Source organism: Dermochelys coriacea, chromosome 11 (assembly GCF_009764565.3).
Source record: "Dermochelys coriacea isolate rDerCor1 chromosome 11, rDerCor1.pri.v4, whole genome shotgun sequence".
Lineage (NCBI taxonomy): Eukaryota > Metazoa > Chordata > Testudines > Dermochelyidae > Dermochelys > Dermochelys coriacea.
Genome location: NC_050078.2, coordinates 49,684,546 through 49,697,224, shown reverse-complemented (window position 1 = coordinate 49,697,224; position 12,679 = coordinate 49,684,546). Strand labels below are relative to the sequence as shown.

Sequence of the window (12,679 nt, the reverse complement as noted above, 5' to 3'; positions counted from 1 at the left end):
GTTTAAAAGGGGCAGCCCTGTGCCTGAATCTTCCTTTTACATGGAGCAGGCTGACCCAGGACCCACTCCCCCCCCCATCTATGTGGTAAAATGCAAAGTTTGGTCAAGACCTGCTGTGGCCATTATGCTAGTCTCCCCTTTTTTAGGGGGTCTGGAAAGGAATTTTCCCCTTGCCAATATATTGGCTGGGCGTAGTTGGAGGTTTTTTTGCCTTCCCCAGAGCGAGTTCAGGAAGGGCTCTGTTCATGCATGGCAAATAATGTCTGACTAATCTAATTGCCCTCTATGACGAGATCCCTGGCTCTGTGGATGAGGGGAAAGTAGTGGATGTGTTATTCTTTGACTTTAGCAAAGCTTTTGATAAGGTCTCCCACAGTATTTTTGCCAGCAAGTTAAAGTAATGTAGGCTGGATGAATGAGCTATAAGGTGGATAGAAAGCTGGCTCAATGGGTAGTGATCAATGGCTCCATGTCTAGTTGGCAGCCAGTATCAAGTGGAGTGCCCCAAGGGTAGGTCCTGGGGCCATTTTTGTTCAATATCTTCATTAATGATCTGGAGGATGGCGTGGACTGCACCCTCAGCAAGTTTGCAGATGACACTAAACTGGGAGTAATGGTAGATATGGAGGGTAGGGATAGGATACAGAGGGACCTAGACAAATTAGAGGATTGGGCCAAAAGAAATCTGATGAGGTTCAACAAAGACAAGTGCAGAGTCCTGCACTTAGGAGGGAAGAATCCAGAGGTGAAAGTAAACTGGTATGCCCCAGTACAGCATACCGGCAAGAGTCGGTGCACCTTACTGGGGCAGCCCAGCTTCCCCAGGGGGCAATTTAAAGGGCCTGGGGCTCCCAGCAGTGGCTGGAGCCCCAGGCCCTTTAAATTGCCTCCAGAGCCCCGCTGCTGGAGCCCTGGGGTAGCAGCTGCAGGGCTCTGGCAGCTATTTAAAGGGGCTCCCCTGTTTCTACTCCCCTGCTTCTTCCTCCAGGGCTCCGGCGGCTATTTAAAGGACCAGGGTGGTAGAAGCAGGGGAGCCGTGGGCCCTTTAAATAGCCCCAGAGCCCTGGGGTAGTGGGGCCTCCAGGGGCTATTTAAAGGGCCGGGGCTCCAGCTGCCTCTGCCGCCCCGATCCTTTAAATAGCTGCTGGAGCCCCGGGCTGCTGCTACTACCCCGGTGGGGGGGCACTTACCTTACAGGGTGGGCTGGGGCTGGCTCTGACCCCCTCAACCCCGCCCCTTCTGCCCTAGGTCCCGCCCCTTCCCGGAGTCAGAGCTGGCCCCAGAGTACTGGTAAGTCACTCGACTTACTTTCACCCCTGGAAGAATCCCATGCACCACTACAGCCTAGGGACTGAATGGCTAGGCAGCAATTCGGCAGAAAAGGACCTAGGGATTACAGTGGATGAGAAGCTGGATATAAGTCAACAGTGTGCCCTTGTTGCAAAGAAGGCTAATGGCATTTTGGGCTGTATAAGTAGGGGCATTGCCAGCAGATCGAGGGACGTCATTATTCCCCTCTATTTGACATTGGTGAGGCCTCATCTGGAGTACTGTGTCTAGTTTTGGGCCCCACACTACAAGAAGGATGTGGAAAAATTGGAAAGCGTCCAGCAGAGGGCAACAAAAATGATTAGGGGACTGGAACACATGATTTATGAGGAGAGGCTGAGGGAACTGGGATTGTTTAGTCTGCAGAAGAGAAGCATGAGGGGGGATTTGATAGCTGCTTTCAACTACTTGAAAGGGGGTTTCAAAGAGGATGGATCTAGACTGTTCTCAGTGGTAGCAGATGACAGAACAAGGAGTAATGGCCTCAAGTTGCAGTGGAGGAGGTTTAGGTTGGATATTAGGAAAAACTTTTTCACTAGGAGGGTGGTGAAGCATTGGAATGCGTTACCTAGGGAGGTGGTGGAATCTCCTTCCTTTGAGGTTTTTAAGGTCAGGCTTGACAAAGCCCTGGCTGGGATGATTTAGTTGGGGATTGGTCCTGCTTTGAGCAGGGGGTTGGACTAGATGGCCACCTGAGGTCCCTTCCAACCCTGATATTCTATGATTCTATGAAGGGCGGTAGGCTATATGTTGCAACTCATTATTTAAGTGTGGGGTGGATGTCCAGTGCAGGTACTGCATAGGAAAGGTATACAGTGACTGGATAAATGGCTTGAAAAGGAATTAAAAAGAGATGTTCATTAAATGAATGAATGGGGGGCACTTGGGGACTCCTATGATTAGTATAGCAGGGAGCCAACCCCCCATTCTTATAGCCCACCTTAACCCTCCTACAAGGTGCGGGGGAGTAAGGTCTCGGCAATGGATTTGCTGGAGGGACCTGGATGGAAAAAAAAGAGGAGCTGGTGGGAGGGTCTACCCCCCTCCCCCCCCCACCCCAGGTATGGTAAGGTCCCAGAAATAAATTTGCTGGAGGGACTTGGATGGAAAAAGACGGGGAGCTGGTAAAAGCACCCCGGGTAATTACAGAATAAACATGGGGTTAGCTGCACTGTACACTTTTATCTGCCAGGTAGTCCCAAACATCTAATAATAAAGTTGCGGCCTAATTAAATCCATGTCAAACGTCTCCTGTCCGCCTTTTGATATAGCCAGACAATGTTACGGTTGCCTCAATTTCTGACCCTTCTTCATAGTGTCATTCCACCCAAATCACATTTTCTACCCCAGACTCCTCCTCTTTGTCACTGTTGAAACCTTAATATTGCTCACCACAAAGACTAATTCCTTTTTATACAAATATCTGAATCAAGAATTGATTCCAACCACGCAAACATAAGCCACTCACATAAAATGGAATACAAGTCTTGGTCTGAAATTTGGCTAAATCTGTTTTTCAAGATCAAAACAAGGTTTTCTCATATTTAATCCCTGAAGGTCAGAAGATGAGATAGATGTGTTTGTAGGTGTATGGGAAGAGGTTGGTCAGCAGTAGGCAATCAGAGCACTGCCTTGTATAATTGCTGGTTGGTTATTGAGAAATAACTGCATTGCTGCTCTTATAAATCAGATTCTCTCAATCAATCAAAATACAGATACTGTAGAATGAAAAATGAGTGTAGAGTTATGGTTCAGGAACAGTTCAGCTTGCCCATTTAATTTCAATATAATGCTAATTAAACCTGTATTATTGTATGATTCCATAGAATTTAGAAAGTTTAACTCTTAATTCACCAAATAGTTGTATTCTTATTTGCAATGTGGAGTTAGAAAGCACAATGTTTTATGCTTTTGTGAAAATACTTCCATTGTCTGAAATGTTAAGATCCCAATTCTGCTCTCTGGTTTAATGTGGGGCTCAAAATTTGGCCTTAAATCACATCATTAATGTTTTAACTAAAGATTCACCTAGTGAAATTTCATATTCTATGTCCAATAGATTTTTCACTCTAACAGATGTAGAAAGCACATTCTCTCAATGGAACAAAACTCCCTAAGCTGTTTTCAAAAACTAGCCAGTTACTTTCCATTTCTCTTTATAGCAAGTTCATTTGAAGGTGATTCAGGAATGCCAGTCACACCTCTGCTGTATTTTCTCTGGCATACAGTGCTGTCAATTTCAAAGTGGGCATTTCTAAGATGAAGAGAGTGAGTGTTCTCATGAAAACTGCATGGAGCCAGCAGTTCAAATGGCAATAGTTTAATTTATGGTATTCTCATTGCCCTTTAAAAACTCCCTACTTTGCTAATATTAAAAAACAGTTTGAAAAAAATGCACGCTCACAAGTCATACATTCAAACTGTTGGGAATTCCTATCAGATTAAGAAGTGACATTAAAAGGTATGTCCTATCAGCGTCTAAACAACAGATGTCACTGGAAAAATCAGTAGATTTGGGGAAAATCAATGGTTTGTACAGTGCCTAGAACATTAGAGACCTGACCCCTGATTGGAGCTTCTAGGTGCTAACTATAAATAATAAGGTGTAAATGTGGGCATTATTTCATTTTTACTTTTGGTTCTAGCGCTTATACAGACTTTCAAAACACAACCTGAAACCTGTATGGGGCTGTTCATATCTGAGATGTTAGTTCAGCCAACTGTAAAAATGGAGGCCATTTACAAATTCAGATTCAGGTCTACAAAAATACTTCATAAAAATTTATACCATGCTGGACTGACTGAAGGGCCACCCATTTGTCTCTGCTGTCATAGAGTCAAAATGATCATCGATGTCACTAATATTTGACAGCCCCCAATTATTTAAAAAAACATAGTGCAGAACACTATATTTAGTCACAGATATCTTTATCTCCCTAGGGAAGGGTGAGCTGATTAAAACAAATATTCTCCTAGGATATTGTTCCTATTTCAAGTTATTTCAGCTGTCTCCCACATACAGTGAAGCTAACAAACGGCTTTTATTTAAAATTTTATTTGGACAGGGGAAGAGCCTAAATATAATTTTCCTCCCTTGAGCAAATGGTACCACTATTTATGTAGCAGATATGAACTATTTTATGTTATTAACTAAGCATATAACTCAAGTTACACTGAATGACTTATAGTGGCATTGACTTAATAAGTTCATTAAGAAGTTTCAAGTACAAGTTCTTGTTACTTTGGGGTAAGATTTTTTTTTCTTTTTTTCCTAACAGCCATCCTGAGGTGAATCATATTAATTAGATTTAATCAAACAACAGTGAGGTTTCAAAAGTTTACATTTCAAAGATTCCCTTTTAATGCAATCCTCTTCATTTTAGTATAAATATTCTGTGCAGAGCAATACAATAAAGGAATGAAGGCACCAGGGGACCCTGTACCCTCTGCTTTGTCTCACTGTTACCTTGTGCTCCCGCCATTTGTTGACTGCATTCACCTATTGTTTCTTGACTTAGCTTGTAAGATCACTGGGGCCGGGACTGTCTTTTTTATTATGTATTTATACACACTCTGGTACGACAGTGCCTTGGTCCTTGACTGCAGCTCATTATTGCTCCTGCAATACAAATACTTATTAATTAACTATATTTTGGAGGATGGCATCTTCAGTTAAGATGTAAAACCAAAATCCTGACAACTTATGTACTCAATGCACTCTATATGCTTTTGCAATTGTGAAGATAAAGGTTTCTCCTCAAGCTGCAATCCAGATTCCATTTTGAATAATTACATTCAATTTACACTGAATTTTCTTTGTGGTGGTCCTGTTAAACCTTTGTGCATTGTTGCTGTGCAGCTGAACAAGGGCTTATGACATTTGGTGGTATTCTGTATCTGAAGCTAAACTAGCCCAAGTATAAATATGTGCAACCCTACTGAAGCCAAAGGAGATAAACCAAGACTGAGTCAGCCAGGGGATGAGGGATACAAAAATAACTGGAGTACTTGTGGCACCTTAGAGACTAACAAATTTATTAGAGCATAAGCTTTCATGAGCTACAGCTCACTTCATCGGATGCATCCGATGAAGTGAGCTGTAGCTCACGAAAGCTTATGCTCTAATAAATTTGTTAGTCTCTATGGTGCCACAAGTACTCCTTTTCTTTTTGCGAATACAGACTAACACGGCTGCTATTCTGAAACAAAAATAACTGTAAGCCACTTTTGACTCCAGCGCTATTAGGCTAAACAGAGCCCAACAACACTGGATAATCTGACTGCAAAGTTGTATGTATAATGCATACAAACAAGGCAACATTAATGTTGGGGTTGCCATCCTTTTGAATGTTTCACTTTGCTATCTTAATGTTCTTCTGTCCATTTGCCAAACAGGAGTAGAATGCTCTGTTCTATGCCTCATATGCACACAGTGAGGCAAGGGCTCTAAAGAAGGTCTTTCACACACAACTTCCCATATCACATGGCATAAACACTCCCCAAGCATTACTCATCTGCATAAATGTTTGCAGGATCGGGGCAAAATATTTATACATAGACATAAAATATAATTACAAGTATTGACTGGCTCTCAGAGCAATGGTAGTAAATTATTGCCAAAGCAGATCCCCCTCCCCAAGACTGAAATATATCATCTGAAACTAAAACCCTGATTGTTTAGATGGAAGCTAAGTCTACAAATCCAGAAATGAACCATTTCCCAGACAATGTTTTATATACTGGGAAATAGTCCATATTTCTTTGGTCATTTCACAAAAACAAAGTGATGGTATTGGACTAAACACCACTACCTCCAGAATCGTGGCTTTATTTCAAGCATTGTTTACTAGTTATTTTAAAAAATAATATATTCTTTAAACAGGAAAATATGTAAGAAAAATACCTTGAAATTGCAATCTACTATGCAAAGTTTAAAATATGTATAGTATAAAACATTATAAATAGGGTAGTTCATGAGGAAAATACTGGTAGTTCATGAGGGAAATACTGTGAGAAAGAAAGAGAGCCTTAATTTTAACCTTCCCAGCAGGTGCTGATATACTATATGAATCATCCCTTACATGAGCCATTTAAAGAATTGTTCCTCCTTCACAATAAATAGCAATTCCCAGTGGTAACAAAGCACACACATTACAGTTCTGCAGATAGCCAATTGAATTATTCTGTTTAAATCATATTGTCTAATGAGACTTGCCACTCTAAATTTCAAGAGGGAAAAGATGCTAAATATTTATATATTGTAGGATGTGGTACTGTGAATACAAACATGCACGTGCCTGTCCATTTCATAATAGACACAAGGACATTTAATCACTGGAGGCTGTTTTTTTCTTTACTTTGAGAATTCAAAATAGCAGTAAAACAGGAAAAATTAGTACAAGCTAAAATGCTAAGCTTGTTATCCCACTCTTCCAAGGAATCATGATCATGCAAATAAAAATGCACCAGTTATAATGTTGTCATTTTTATTTCTCATAACATTTGATGAGGTCTTCCTTAATTGTATTCACAATATTAACATGCTACATGAGTATAAAATGGTTTCTGTCAATCCCTTTTTGTTGGTAGTGGTGGTGATATTATTGTGTTCCAAGCATTAACTCACAAGCATCTCTATTATAAAGTCCAGGGGCTGAGCAATTTGAGATGCTTGAGCTTCCTGATGTGAAATCATTATTCCTTCTGAAGCTCTTATTGTCATCATCACACCATAAATCCCACACAAGTTAAGTATAGTTTATTATTTGCACTGTGGCAAACATTTTAGATACAACATCGAACGAGTAATGGGCAAAATTTTTATCACTAAATTCTTAGCACTTTCAGAATGTCAACTATGTGGCGTATGTGAGAATTTGGAAAATGTCAGTGTTCAGTGAGAAACAGCCAGGAAAGATGGGGGGGGGGAAAGCAGGGGAGGAGAAGGGGAGATTTTGAGCTTAATTCCAGGATGCTCTTCAAAGTCAAGGACAGATAAGATGAATGTTTGCAGTACAATACAGGCAGCATAGCATACCTGAGGTTTTTATATTATATTAGTGACTTTCATTTTGTGTTAGTAGCTGTCATATTATAGGGGCACTTGATGTATTATATTAGCAGCTCCCTCTGGTTTCTTTTCTTTGTTTCTTCAGATGGTATAAAGTTCCATAATATAGAGACGTACAGGACTCTGAAAGGAATCAAACATTAGGAAACATAATAAGATGGATATAATTGTGCAAACAGTGGGCTCATTTTTATTAACATTTTGATATTCCTCTAGGTGATTCATTCATGTGAGTTAGGGTTTGCAGGAGTAGGTTCAGAATTTGCCCTGCCGTAGCATTTTGTATCTGAGGCTTTACAAGTGATTTTATTGGCATGGCCCAGAGAGCAGCATAGTGGCCTGAGACTCGGGAGAACTGTATTCTAGTCCTGGCTCTGCTATTAGCTTGCTGTGAGACCTTTGGGGCAAGTCATTTTCCCTATCAGTGCTTCAGTTTCCCCATCTGCAATATGTGGATAAGGATACATGTCTGCTTGATAAAGGTATTTTGAGGTCTCTGGGTGAAAAACACTATATTAGAGATGAAATGTTATTAACAAATATTAATTCATCTTCAGCCACACAGCCTTGATAGGGTAAGTTATTGATAAATATGGGGATTGATTTATCAGCAATAGGGCTAGTTTGAAAATATCAGCAGAATGTTTATTCTATTTTCTGACTAGTTGGAAAGTTTTCACCAACATGTAAATTTTGACAAAGAGCAGGAAAAATTATGGATGGAACCATTTCACCAAAAATCTGAAGTTGGAGCACTTGATTAGTTCTGATTTGGAGAATAGAATGTCACCTACTGAATTACCAGCATTACTTCCCCTCATTGGGTGTATTTTTCACAGTAACCCATCCCCAGCTGTACACTTTCTCCATTCTGTTGGTGATTGTGTTTTAAACATTTCTTGCTTCTAACTCTCTACCCTTCCCTGTACAATTATAAGAAACAAATAAAAACCAGTGTTTAGACCAGATAACATGACTAATTCTAAACACCCAGACAGTGTCAGGTCCTGATTCTTTATACTGATCTAATGGGAAAATAGTTCTTTCAAAGTAAATGGAGTTAGTACAGATTTAAGACAGTGTAAGTGAATAAAAAAATCTGTCTCTCTATGGTGTAACCACAATGTGCAACCATTCATATTATGTGTGTACGTGTATACAGAGATCAGACTTTGTCCCACAATCAATCACAGCTGGAATGTGTTATGCTTGAGTTTGTCACACGTTCCAAGTAATGAGTGGTGGTTATAGGCTCTTCAAGAAGAGCAAAAACACTCCTAGCATTGCAATCACTCTAACATAAAACTGTGCCATTTATTTACGATGCTCCTGTGGGATGAGAACAACTCAGACAAGAAAATAGGTACATGAATAATATAGATGTTAAGGGAGGGGAAAAAATACAAGCACAAACATGTAGTTGTGTCAGTACCGTCTTTCACAGGAGCAATTTTCTTCCCAGCTCTCTTCACGAGCCTGTCAGGTGAGTGGAAAAACCTTGCCTTAAGAAATTTCTGTTTCCAGCCTAAAACTGAGTCAAATAGAAAGCCTTATGACATTTCCTTTGAAATCAGAGTTGCTAGGATTAAAAGAAATATCTTGCCGTCTGTAACCCAGCCTCTGATAAAAGGTAGGAGTCATACTTCACCCAAAAATTGATTGAATTTTATATAAAATTCTTCTAGGGAAGGTGCTGGTTCCTACATGATTATCATTAATTTCACTTATTGAACTTAGTGCCAAAAGAAGTTTCCTAATACTTAATATACGCCAAATTCACCACGGGTGTAATGCCACTGCAGCTAAGGGAATCTCACTTTTCCGCTATTCTTTTTTAGCCTTTTTAATATATTTCATTATTATTACAGCCAGTTGGGGGGGTTGTTTTTGTCTATTTCTTAATGGAAAATTTAGACTTTTTTTTTGTCATCAGAAACCTCCAAAACCTCTTCTAAGTTTGGATTTTCAGTTTTCCAACAAAAAGTCAAATTTTTTTGAGGAAAGCAGACAGTTTCAGTGAAGACTTTCTTTCAGTCAAAACCCCAATTTTCTGCCTCTTCTCCCTCTTCAAAAAAGTTTACAGAAAACTTTCAGTCAGATCTAATTAACTAATTATGAGTTAGAATTGTAGTGCAGCAGCAATCAAAGGTCCCAGGATTGGAACAGTGTTACTCACTGTGCAAACACATAGTAGAAAGCATTCCCTGACCTGAGGAGTTTAGTCTTGGTGTCTGGGTATTTTGCTTCCAACATATTTTCCTTCCAACATTTAGAATGTTTTCATGCCCTCAAAATCACAGTGTATTATTATGAATGAAGAGTACATTAGTGGAACGGTATGTCTATATTCATAGCTCAGTGTTTGAACCAATGCCTGCTAAACCCAGGGTTGTGAGTTCAATCCTTGAGGGGGCCATTTAGGGATCTGGGGCAAAAATTGGGGATTGGTCCTGCTTTGAGCAGGGGGTTGGACTAGATGACCTCCTGAGGTCCCTTCCAACCCTGATATTCTATTATTTGTATAGCTGTGCTGAATTCACATGGGGTAACACTCTAACACTGGATTCATTTAAATATATTCCCTTAGTGTGCAAGATTTGGTGAGTTTAATTTACATCAGAGGACTGTCCTGGCCTGTAAAGCAAGGGAACATAAAGGTGACTTAAAGCTGCCTTTGTCTTTTCACCGTATTAACTCTCACAATGTTATTGTGAGTCTAACGATCTTTGGTATTTTTTTCTTAAATCCCCAGTTCCTGAAGGCAATGGATTACATGAGAATCTTAACTTTTCTTTACAAACAAACAAACAAACAAACAAAGCTACCAAACTTCATGATTGCAGAGAAAAGCCTGAAAATGTGAACAGAGTGTACACCAAAGGTTCAATATCCAGAAGGCAAATGAAAAGAACCCCAATGCATTTTAAAAAATGTTACGATTTTTAAGGCAATCTCATGATTTTTAGGGGGCCAGACTCATGATTTTTGAATGCTTGGGGTTGGCAATGGTGCTTCTGCCCATTCCCGTCTTTCACTGAGTGCATTTCAGTCTCACTAAGGGAACTGGGCCTTTATCTGTGTAGGCTTTGTTCTATGAACCTTGCTCACAGTGGTGCATAATGCCCCCAAATAGTCACACTGAATTCAATGGAACTACTAGTCAAGTAAAAGCTCACAAAATGGGAGTAAGGGATTCATGATATGTCCCTGAGGGGGAGAGTTAAAAAGAAATAGGCATTCACTGTAAATTTTCTCAAATCGAGCATCCTCCTCCTATGTACATAACAAAGCAAAATTGCTACAACCATGTCATTAAATGCAAAACACAGCTAGTACGATGGATTGGAGCAGTCTGGAGATTTTTCTTGGATTCTGTCAGCAGGCATATGTCAGCATGCAACAAGGAATACCTGTTTCTGTATGCTTTCTGACAGCCCATCTAACAAAAGCAGCCTTTGTGCTTCCTGCAAACAAGAGAGAGTGTGAACAACATAGTTATCTGCCTCCCTCTCCACTCTGATTCATTGATAGAAAGTGTAATGTATCTAAAGAAAAATATCAAGCCTCATCCTGATTGTGAGATGTTTAACTACCTCAACTGTGAGCTGTTTCAGAAACAAATGCCTTTTTTTTTGGGCTTCTTGGTCCAGTCTAAATTTATTTTAAAATCCTTAGGGCTTGACTATGACTTGGCCTCCCCCTTACACAGCTTGTCTGAGTCTGGGCATGCAGCAGTACACAGGTGCTGCATGCTCCCAGCGTCAGAGCAGCCTCGACTCCCTCTCCCTCATGCAACAAGGTGGCGCCCTGAACCAGCAAGGTGGGGAGCAAGAGAAGGAGGATGTCATAATTTGCTACTGCCTCCTTAGAGTAAGGGGAAAACAGGGAAGAAACTGTGCATCAAAGAGGTCAAAATGCTTCCTAGTGGTACTCCAGCTTGCCCAGGGCTGGGCTTAAAGGCACAGCCTAACCCTTAGAAAAACCCATTGACCCTCCAAGTCTATAATGAGATGTTCCCATACAACAACAAAACCCTCTACCATATTTACCTTTGCAAGCCTTAGCTTTTTATACTATAATTTAGGGGATTGGAAAAGTCAGACCTTATTAAGTAAATAAATTCTGCCCCTATTCCTTGTTTGTCCATGGTTCAGAGCTTCTGACTCTGATAGGGGAAGGCAATGCTGCATATGGCAAACTTTACCTGCATCCAACAAGATCACCCAGGATTCCTAACTGAAGGTTTTACAATCTGAGTACTGTGATTCAGACTGAGGAAAGATAAGACATGTCTTGTCTCTGTAGTTCTAAACATGCTGTAATCATGCTGCTTCTGGATCAGGTGTGATACCTTCTAATAAGGAGAAACTTGGATCCTGAAACTATTCCCTGTCTCTCACAGTCTTGCTGCCTGGTTGCCATAGTAATGGATCTCCAACACTTTTTCATCTCAATAAAAGGGAATATTGTGTATTTTTTCAAAATGTTATCTCTTTAAAAACTATTTCAGAAAGCCCTTTTTTCAGTTTTTCATTTCAAAGGGGGAAAGGAAACTAGGAAATGTATCAAGCCAGCTGCTTGCCACTCTCACTTTCTTCTCCTTTTTTTCTGAAACTGTCCCAGGCTATTTTTGTTTTCCTTATGGACCATAGTCGGGGATGAAGCATAGCTTACAGAATGGCAAGCATTTCCCAAAAGCACCTCCTGTTCCAGATTCTTCTAACCACATATTAACACATCTTGGGCCAGATTCAGAATGGATTTCTGCTGTTTTCCCCCAATTGAAAGCCAGGTGAAGAACCTGCAGAGTAAAAAGTTCACTCAAAAAGTGAATGGTGCTGGCCTGGGAGGATTATGGCTGTGTTGATCGGGGGTATGTGATTAGTGTTCAACAGGCTCCATGGGTAGGACTTCAGTGGGAATTCAAATTGCCCTCACTCAGCAGAAATTTTCTGGATGGCGAGGAGAGGGTATTGCCAGCTGCTGGAGTTAGGATGAATCCCGTTATTGATGGAGGGAGATGGAATGTTCACTTCTCTCTGCCAGTTTGGGTTAATATGTCCCTTGTTTCTTTCACTGACTTAGAAAAGATTAATGCTTTTTTATCATTCACATTCTAGGAAATAGAAGATGTTTCATTCTATTCTGATATAGCAATGTATGCTAATTTATAAGAAGTTTTCTAGAAAAGCAAGCCTGGATAGAAATACGAAATACACTCCCTTGGAGCCATTGAATTCTAAAATCACAGAATGTTTATCGTTGATCCATCGTATATAA

At 40.4% G+C, this 12,679-nt stretch overlaps 1 long non-coding RNA gene across 1 annotated transcript; it reads left to right on the top strand.

The window, feature by feature from the left end:
• Positions 1-2,408: 2,408 nt before the first annotated feature.
• LOC122458154 lies at positions 2,409-12,456 on the top strand. Its single transcript, XR_006278036.1, has 3 exons — positions 2,409-2,609; positions 6,167-6,170; positions 12,446-12,456. It is a non-coding gene; the product is annotated as an uncharacterized LOC122458154 (long non-coding RNA).
• Positions 12,457-12,679: the final 223 nt, after the last annotated feature.